Consider the following 10000-nt stretch of genomic DNA (forward strand, 5'->3'; position numbering starts at 1 on the left):
AAAAAAATTCCCTAACATTGTTTATTGTAACAGCGTTATTAATGGATTTGTCATTAATTCTGTTTTGGCAAAGTGTGTGTCGTGCTAGACAAAAATTTCAAGTTTATGTTTTGTTTATTCTGCATGTGATAAGCTCCATTTTGTTATTATTTCCTTTCGTATGGAGCAACTGTGAATATTAGTAACCATTTTCACCGTACGTCAGCAAAATAAAGACAAAAAAATATTGTTTGTCTCAGCATAAACCTTCTTTTCCTTATGTATGAAAAGACCTCACAAAAAGCTCTTAAAAGTTCTCGGCAAACAACAAACTTTTAAAAGACACTGTTCCATGCAATTATATTTGGTAGGATCCAGCATTTTGAATAGCGGCACGAAGGCACATGGCACGAAGGCTCACGGCACTAAGTCAACAACGAACAACGGCAATAGCAGTTACAATTATAATTCTTTCTACTAGGGGCTCAAGGCTTGAAATTTTTCGCTGAGATCGCTAGTCGATTACATCGACCCCAGTGTTTAACTGGTACTTATTTTATCGTTCCAAAAGAGGATGAAAAGCAAAGTCAACCTTAGCGGTGTTTGAACTCAAAGTCCTGCTGAGCATTTTGTTCGATGCACAAACGATTTTGCCAGCTTGCCACCTTAACAACAACAACGATGACGCCAATAATAATAATAATAATAATAATAATAATAATAATCCTTTCTACTATGTTTTCTTGTCTATATTTACGAGTCCTAACATACATGTACACACATACACACATGCACTACACACACACACACACACACCACACACACACACACAACACACACACACACACACACACACACATGTTCTTATCATTCCCGAGATACCAATTATTTTAAGTATTATCTCTTGTTTTCAAATAGCACAAACTGGTTATCTCTATTTCTAGATTTTTACATTTGAATAATATCGCATTTCTTTTAGAGATATGTTATCGCTTGTCGGAAGTAATTCATCGATGAAGAAGCCCTTCTTTTTTCTTTGACCCTACAGCCCGCGTATACTAACATAGCCCCGAATATGGTGGTTTTGTTATTCTCCAAGCTCTTTTCTAGTATGCTTACAGCATTTTATTTCTATTGGTCCCTCATAATGTTAGCATGCCATATACTGAATGAAAGCCCTTAATTCTGTCATGCATGCTTGGAGATATATTCTTTTGGCAGCCAAAGAAATCGTATCACATATCACATATTCTACATTAATTTAAATAATAATAGTAATAATAATAATAGTTTCAAATTTTGCCACAAGGGCAGTCATTTTGCGGGAGGAGACTAGACGTTTACATTGACCCCAGCGTTTCACTGGTATTTAATTTATCGACCCCGAAAGGATAAAAGGCAAAGTCGACCTTGGCGGAATTTGAACTCAGAACGCAGCGACGAGCTAAATGCAACAACAACAACAACAACAACAACAGTAGTAGTAGTAGTAGTAGTAGTAGTAGTAGTAGTAGTAGTAGTAGTAGTAGTAGTAGTAGTAACTGCAGCAGCAGCAGCAGCAGCAGTAGTAGTAGTAGTAGTAGTAGTAGTAACTGCAGCAGCAGTAGCAGTAGTAGCAGCAGCAGTAGTAGTAGTAGTAGTAGTAGTAGTAGTAGTAATTTTCGGTGGTCGTTTATGCATCGAGCACTGCGAATATTTTCTTGTCTATATTTACGAGTCCTGGCATACATGTACACACATACACATACACTCACACACACATAAGGACCAACTCTACTGTTGCACGTAAAAAAAAATTTCTCTTAAGGTTGTCTGACAGGGTTGATTTTCAGACAACATCCAATTTGTTATTTCCGACCATGCTTTAGCTGTTCGGGTTTTTCAGTTGAGACTATCTCAGAACCGGGACACGTAAAATCATCAACTTAACTGGGATCTCTGCTGAGCTCGGTGATGTATCCTTGCTGATTGTGAGCAGTGACCTTGGTTTTACACGGATTAATCAACATCCGCTGCAGCTAATTCTAGACTATGAAGGAATTGGGTGGAGTTTGATATTGTGTCAGAGAGCAAGGTTAAATCGTCCGCATAGTCTACATCGGTTAGTTTTGGGGCTGGTTGTCCAGCTGATCTTCTTTTCGTATTGTGAAACCGAAGCTGTTTAGATTGTCAAGTTATGTTACGGGGACATAATCCAGAGTCGTCCTAAAGAGAGATGATGCAAGTGTAGCCCCCTGGAGTACTCCCGCGTTGATGACATAGAAAATTGTATCTCCGTCTGCGGACCTTAACATTGATTTGGAACTGTTATAGAGCATCGTAACTGTGGCTGTTATTTCCCCATGGATACCCTGAGCCAGTAGTATATTTTTCTATTTTACCGCGGTAGATGGAGTCCATTCTTAAATTGAACCATTTCATTGGTATTAGCTTATGGAAAAGTATGAATGTCGCAAATTCAGAAAAACATTTGATCTCAGTATATCAAAGAACTTATTCTAATGATAAAAGTGCCTTTTTTCTTTGTTGTTTTATCAGTGTTAGCAAGGGTCATATTACCAATCACATTTGCTCTTTTCTTTTTTACAAGTATATAAGAATTTCAGGCTTATTCGGGGAGTTTCGTAACAATGAATAGTTGTTCAGATATTTTTTTTTCTGTAATCTAGTTAGGTTTTCCCAAGCTTCAGACAATAAACAAGTTCAGTTGAAATTGTTGGTGTTGTTGCTGTTGGAGCTGTGATCGTTGTTAGTTCTGCTTCCCAAGGGTATTACGACATGAGTGAAGTAAAACATCCCCCTACCGGAAATCGAAAATAAATCTCAGACTTGGTTAGCAGGAACTAACCTCCATTCAATGGTTCACCTTATAAAAAAAAACCAAACCTACATTAACTGAGGAGAAAACAAAAAAGACGACATCGACTTACGTCTAATCAGAAATATTATGTTCTCGTGTGATGCTTTTTCCAAAAATACGAGCAGAATTGGCTTCGGGTTAAGATAAGCTGCATTCCCATAGAAGAAAAATTATCAAAGTGTAACGGAAACGGCACCCATCTCTATTGAAATAGGTTTATTATCTCAAAACTGTGAGAAAGTCTGTTGGGTGTAAAATAAATAAATAGCTTTACTCACTGATTAATTTGGGGTACGATAAACAACCCAAAAGAAACAGCCAGGTGGAGCCGCTGCATCGCTCTGTTGGCACCTAGGGAGTGGTGAGTTACATTATTTCTAACGTATTACATCACGTTACAAACATGATACCTTGAAGTTATATTTTAAGTTTGTAGGTTAGAAACTGGGGCGAGGGAACCCAAGACAGAAAATAATAAGAAATAGCAGAATTCTTCAATGAAATATTAAAATGGAAGTGAAAAAAAAAAAAAAAAAATAGATCGGATGAGATGAAAAGAAGTGAAAACGGTAAAAAGATAGAAAAGGATACAAAAATAAAAGGTGGAGGTTGTAAATTTGAACTTATGTTGTGGTAAAGATCTTTCAACTCTTATGAGCTTTCGACTGTTACCCAGCTGATGTCTACTGTATTTCACTTTGCATGGGAATCGAAACTATATATTTATGAAAGGCTGAGGGTCGCTAACTCTTAACAATGAATCTAAAGAATTTGTTATTTCAGTTCACATCGATTTTCCTCCATCTCAAACTTTGTCAGACGAGCTTTAAAACTACTTTTATAAACTATTTCTAAAAACAGAAAAAAACGACAACTTAACTTTTAAAGTTTGTTTTGGCAAAAGATAATACCTCTGGCTAGTTTGGCCTCCAATTGAAAGGCGCAGCACAGTTCTCATTCACTGACCACTTTATTCAATATAATATTAATTTCCACAATCAAGTCGGTCGTTGGTTCATTAAGGGAAGGCCTCAGCTTCAAGTAGAACTGCGGTTCCAAATCTTTAAATACCCGTGACGGTTTTTATTAAATAAATATTTGAAAAAGAATAATTTTCAAAATAATAAATATAAATAAAATTATTCTTTTAAAAATGAAATATCGATCCTTTTAAAAATGAAATATCGATCCTTTTAAACTAAATATCGGCCCTTTTAAACTAAATATCGATCCTTTTAAAAATGAAATATCGATCTTTTTAAACTAAATATCGATCCTTTTAAAAATGAAATATCGACCCTTTTAAACTGAATATCGATCCTTTTAAACTGAATATCGATCCTTTTAAACTGAATATCGATCCCTTAAAAATGAAATATCGATCCTTTTAAACTGAATATCGATCATTTTAAACTGAATATCGATCCTTTTAAAAATGAAATATCGGTCCGTTTAAAAATGAAATATCGATCCGTTTAAAAAGGAAATATCGATCCGTTTTAAAATGAAATATCGATCCTTTTAAAAATGAAATATCGATGCTTTTGAACTGAATGTCTTTTTGATAAATGGTGAAGATTCTACGTTTAAATATTTCAAAAATGAAAATTTAAAAATTCGTGACCCTTTCAGAATTGCGGCATGTACAGGGACCTGTACTGGAAGCTAGATAAAACCAACGGAGGAGAACTCGTGTGTTGAAAGTTCGACCGTTTCGGGATATTTCGCTTAAACTTTTCTGAATATCTGATATATTTGAATAAATATAAAATGCATTAAGTACAGGACATCACCAACGAGTGAAAAATACGTAAAGACATGAGAGATAAGTAGGAGACAAATTACCAAAAGAAGTCTAAGTCCTCTTCCGTTGTGGACTGTTAATTAATACATGTTTCGAGCTTTTAAATTACAATTTAGGGATTCAATCAACCAAGTGGTACTCATAAAGGGCTCCTTAATGTATCATTCTACAAAACATAGAATACACAGTACGATACGAAGGTAAAATTTTAAGGAGTTTATAAAATAATACGGAGAGAAAATTTATGACATTTATTTTACATTGGATATTCATTCATATAACGGCAATTGTTTCGTAGCTTTATAAAACATGTACAAGTAATCTATCTTATTATATTTTATGATAAATAATGATTACATGTCTGCATTAATATATATATATATATATATATATATATATATATACACACAATTTTTAGATTAATGCAGATATTAAAATTGCTTGTCGGGTTTAAAGAATTCCATACTTATGACTTTATCATATCAGAACATAACATTTGAAAAGCTCAGAAAATCAATTTTGAAGACATTAAGATACGGAAGACAATAAGACTGGCATCAATAGAATTAATAAAACGGTTTTTTACAGAGGGGAAGGGAATATTGGTAAGATATTAAAAAGTAAATAGTAGATAATTTTGGTATAAGAGAATGTTAAATATAAGTTAAATATAAACGAATGAATAGGAAAAGCAAAACCAAGAAAATAAAAAATAGTGTAAAGAGGGAAAAAACAGCAAAGTGAAAGTAAATGAAAGTTCTTTGATGTTATGTTTACCAAATATAAGGATTGATATTCGTTTATTCTTTCATTTGTTTCAGTCATTTGACTGCAGCCATACTGGAGCACCGCTGCAAAAAAAGAACATGAAACTAAAAATTAGAAGTTCATAGACAGAAATAAAAAGAGAGAATAAGGTGTAAAAAAAAGTAGGAGCCATATTATTTAGTATTGTAGATAGGGATCGATTGATGTCTATAAGGTCAATACATAGACTAATAATATTGATATGCGTTCATTGAAATAGTGTTTGAATATACGTAATCATTGTTATAATACAGTTAAATATAATAAACGATCTTACATAGAAATATCCTATACAAACGCTGCACATTTACCTATTTCTCCATATATGGAAGAAATGATGAACAGACCTAATCGATTTTCGATCTTTATAATTGTTTTGATAACTTGCAGGTGTCACACGTCATGTCTAGACACCTGGGTAATAATAGTGACGGTTCAGTCATGTGTATCACACAATGTGTATTCAATAAACGCCTCGATTATCTAATCCTCCCCGCTTCACAAACGAACTATAAATGTGTGTGTGTGTGTGTGTGAGCGATCGTATTAAATCCTACGTTTCTTTGTTTCCCTGGCGGTCGGGCATATCAGAAAATAAAAAGGGATCAATAAGGTTGACTAATTTCTTGATCAACCTAAATCGTACTGTTGTCTCTGTCCACCTCGGAGCTGCACCACATACAGAAATATCCTTTACAAAAATATTTACTCCTCTCCAGCCCGATGGCGTTTATTAAATTCTGACAAAAGACTGGATAAACCAGCAGGAATAGGATGAAAGTGAAACCGAAACTTGAAATATCAAAGCTACGTTGTCAGTCTGTAACTTCCCAACGACCTCTGAATCACTAATACCTTGATTCAGAGTAGGCGTGGCTGTGTGGTAAGAAATTTGATTCCCAACCACATGAGTTCAGGTTCAGTTCCACTGCGTAGCAACATGGACAAATGTCTTCTACTTGTGAGTGGATTTGGTAGACGGAAACTGAAAGAAGTTCGTCTCACACACACATATATGCGTTATTAAAAAGCAGCAAAAATATCACAGAAAACTGTTACTCAGTTTTTAATTAGAGAGAGAGAGAGAGAGAGAGGAGGTGGAAACATTACCCAACACAGTAGAATATATTTTGTGAAGAAAATATATTTCTGCATGTGCATCTACACATGCACACAGACCACACACACTCTCTCTCTCTCTCTCTCTCTCTCTCTCTCTCACCTATACGCAATGACAACGACGACGAACGACCTCGCACACCGTGCGTGCACACACGCACACACACGTATGGCCGTAAAAGTGTTGGAATGTTTCAAGGTTAATTTTATATTTAGAAGCTGGATGTTGTTCAAGAATATTAAAATATTAATTATAGCCAAGTGTAAAAAATTAAAGCCAGATAATAATTATGAAACGCCCGTCAGCCAATGAGAAATAAGAGATTATATTAGAATGGAAATTGTGTTTTGATTAAATATTCATCGTCATGTTAGAGTTGAAGTAACAAACGGTTACTCAGAAAATATTTTAATTCTTTATCATGAACAGCGATAATTCCAAACATAGAAATACATTAAAAGACAAAAATCAAGGCGGAAAGAATGTGATATGGGGATCACTCTTGACCCCCTATAAACCAATGGCTTAGGCACTTGTTCAACCCCCATACATTTCCAGTCGATATTCTAATTCCATAGCAATAATTTTACCATATCGGTTTCAAATTTTGGCACAAGGTCAGTAATTTCGGGGAGGCGGGAAAGTCGATTACATAGATCCCACTGCTCAGCTGGTATTTATTTCATCGACCCCGAAAGGATGAAAGGCAAAGTCGACCTCGGCGGAATTTGAACTCAGAGACGGACGAAATGCCGCTAAGCATTTTGTCTGGCGTGCTTAACGGTTCTGTTAACACGCCGTCCGTATATTTCTTCCTCTGTTATTTATTTCCAAAATTTCTTCGAAAAGAACTAGTTTTTTTTTCTGTCTAAAGATTGAAAATTCAAAGCTTAAAAATTTTTGAGAGAAACAACTAGAACGGAAGACCCAACCTACGTGTGTGTGTGTGTATATATACACACACATTGACGCTCAAACACTCGCACACACACACACTCCTGAAGAGAATAAGGAAGAAAGAAATAATTATTATTCCTATAGTGTGGTGAAAGATAAACGTCTTTTCTTAACACACTGGAGTTGTAATTTGCTAATTAATACATGTCATTATATTAAGAATATAATTACTTATATATATATATGTGTGTGTCTGTTATATTTCGCTTTGGTACATACATACATACATACATATACATACATACATACAAACATACATACATACATACATACACCATACATACATACATATATATTATATATATATATATATATATATATATATATATATATATAATATATATATATGCATACTTACATATACACACACGCATACACTAGTATACTTGTGTTGTAAAAAGCGAGTTTTCTTTTAACTTTAGTGTATGGCACTTATCTGTTCAGCATGACAGGTGAAACCATTGATAAATTTTCTTACCTAAAGACCCCTCGTAAATGATAGAGTGGGCTCGACTGAAATTGGTGGATTAGAATAGCGTATAACCACACAAACATTCACACCATAGAAATGACATTTATTTGTTTTTCTTCTTTAACACATTTTTATTAATCTATAAAATGATAGAATGTTAGTTATGAAAATACATTTAAGCTACCATATTGACAAAATATTTTAATATTAGTTATAAAATGGTGAAAGATTTACATATAATGATCATTATTTTAGAAGGACTTTTATCACTTTAGTCACTGGAAACCTGTGTGTTCCATTAAGATTTATTTGGTTTTTATCGTTATTTATCACTATATTAAAATGGCTCCTATTTACGGAACATAAAGCTATCTCTTATTTCAGCCCATTTTCTTACTCTATTCGTGTTTGCCTGTCATGGCAGAGTTATAGACACCTCATCTTTCCACTTACTTTCATTTTATCACTTCTGCTATCACTCACTCACTCACTATTTGAAAACTATCTCCTTTCAATGATATTAAGAAATATTTGTTAAATTATTATATGTGGATTTGGATGCGTGCATCATATGTTTATCAATGTAAATAACTTAAGATTCAATGAATATATAGTTATACATGTGAGTAGGTATTTTGGAGCAGATGTAAAAGAACTGCCTAAAGTCCATTCAGGGCAGTTCTCTGGCAAGGAAGTAGAATAGTGACTAAAACCACTAAAAGTACCAAAGTTAAAAAGAATCTCCGCAACCAAATAAATAGGATCTCAAATCTTCAAAAAATTCGTTTAAACTAATTACTGTTAATTAGCAAATGATTTATACTAGTTTCATAATATCTGACGAAAGTTAGAGAGTGTTGGGAATCGATCGTCAAGCTGGTTTGGCCGAATCGGTCAAGTATGAGACCAGATTTGTAGTGCGATTAGTTACGACCTTTAGCAGTGTGAGTTCAAAACCTGCCTAAGCCATCTTTGTCAAGGACATTAAATAAAATAACCCACTCTCGGGGTCGATTGTTCTCCCTTTTGTGTCTCTTTTCCTCTCTTTCTATCTCTTTTTCTTTCTTCCTCTCTCTCTCTCTCTTTGTCTCTTGCTTTCTTTCTTTCTTTGTTTCCCATCCCTTCTCTCTATTAATTGAAGCAGTAATTCAAAGATTTAACCTTTTGCTGTGACACACTCATTCTGTGTGAAAAGCACACTTGTCTGTGAAGCGCTCCACCAGTTACAAGTTAAAAATTTTGTTGATTTGTATGAATGATCATTGTCGATATCGACGGAGGATCCAGCAGTAATTTACTGTTCGGAATGCATGTCTCTATGTCGCCGTACAGTCCCACGTCAACACTGATCCGAAACACATAGGATCAAAGATGTTCCCAACCGTGACTCTCCGGTCATTTTCGTTGTTTCCTAAGACCACGTGATCTAATGTAGACTTACCTTTCGCTACAACAGTGGTGTGTAATTTGAGGGAGGTTGACGTTGGGCTGCTATTTCTAACAGGTCGAGGAATCAAAGATAGGCTTTCTCGTTGGCACATGTGTGTGTGTGTGTTAGAGGGGGAAAGGGAGAGAGAGAGAGAGATGGAGAGAGAGAGTGAGAGAGAGACTATTTAGGTGTTTATGTGTGTACGTATGAAGAATAACGTGTGTGAGTGTGTGTGTGTGAAAGAGAGAAGGAAAGGAGAATGTGTGTGAGTGCGAAGTGGGGGGAAAGGGATAGAATGTGTGCGTGTGCGTATGTGTGTACGCGTGCGCGGACGCGTGAGCGTGTCTATGTGTGTATGTGTTTGGGCGTGTGTTCACGTGTTATAAATTGAAACAAAGTCAATGAGATAAAGACCTAAAATAGAGAAGGAAAAAAGACATTCATGAGACACTTTATGTGTGTGTGTGCGTGCGTGTGAGAGAGAGAGAGAGAGAGAGTATGTGTGTGCGTGTGTATGTGTGTATTTGAGTTCTTTATCTTTCCCAATGTGAGTGTAGAATGTGGAGTGTATA

General features: G+C 35.1%; 1 protein-coding gene across 1 annotated transcript in view; it reads left to right on the top strand.

Moving 5' to 3' along the window:
- Positions 1-10000, top strand: part of LOC115211002 — a 333205-nt gene that overhangs the window by 177750 nt on the left and 145455 nt on the right. The gene's annotated exons all lie outside the window — the stretch shown is intronic.

Source organism: Octopus sinensis, linkage group LG4 (genome assembly GCF_006345805.1).
Source record: "Octopus sinensis linkage group LG4, ASM634580v1, whole genome shotgun sequence".
Taxonomy (NCBI): domain Eukaryota; kingdom Metazoa; phylum Mollusca; class Cephalopoda; order Octopoda; family Octopodidae; genus Octopus; species Octopus sinensis.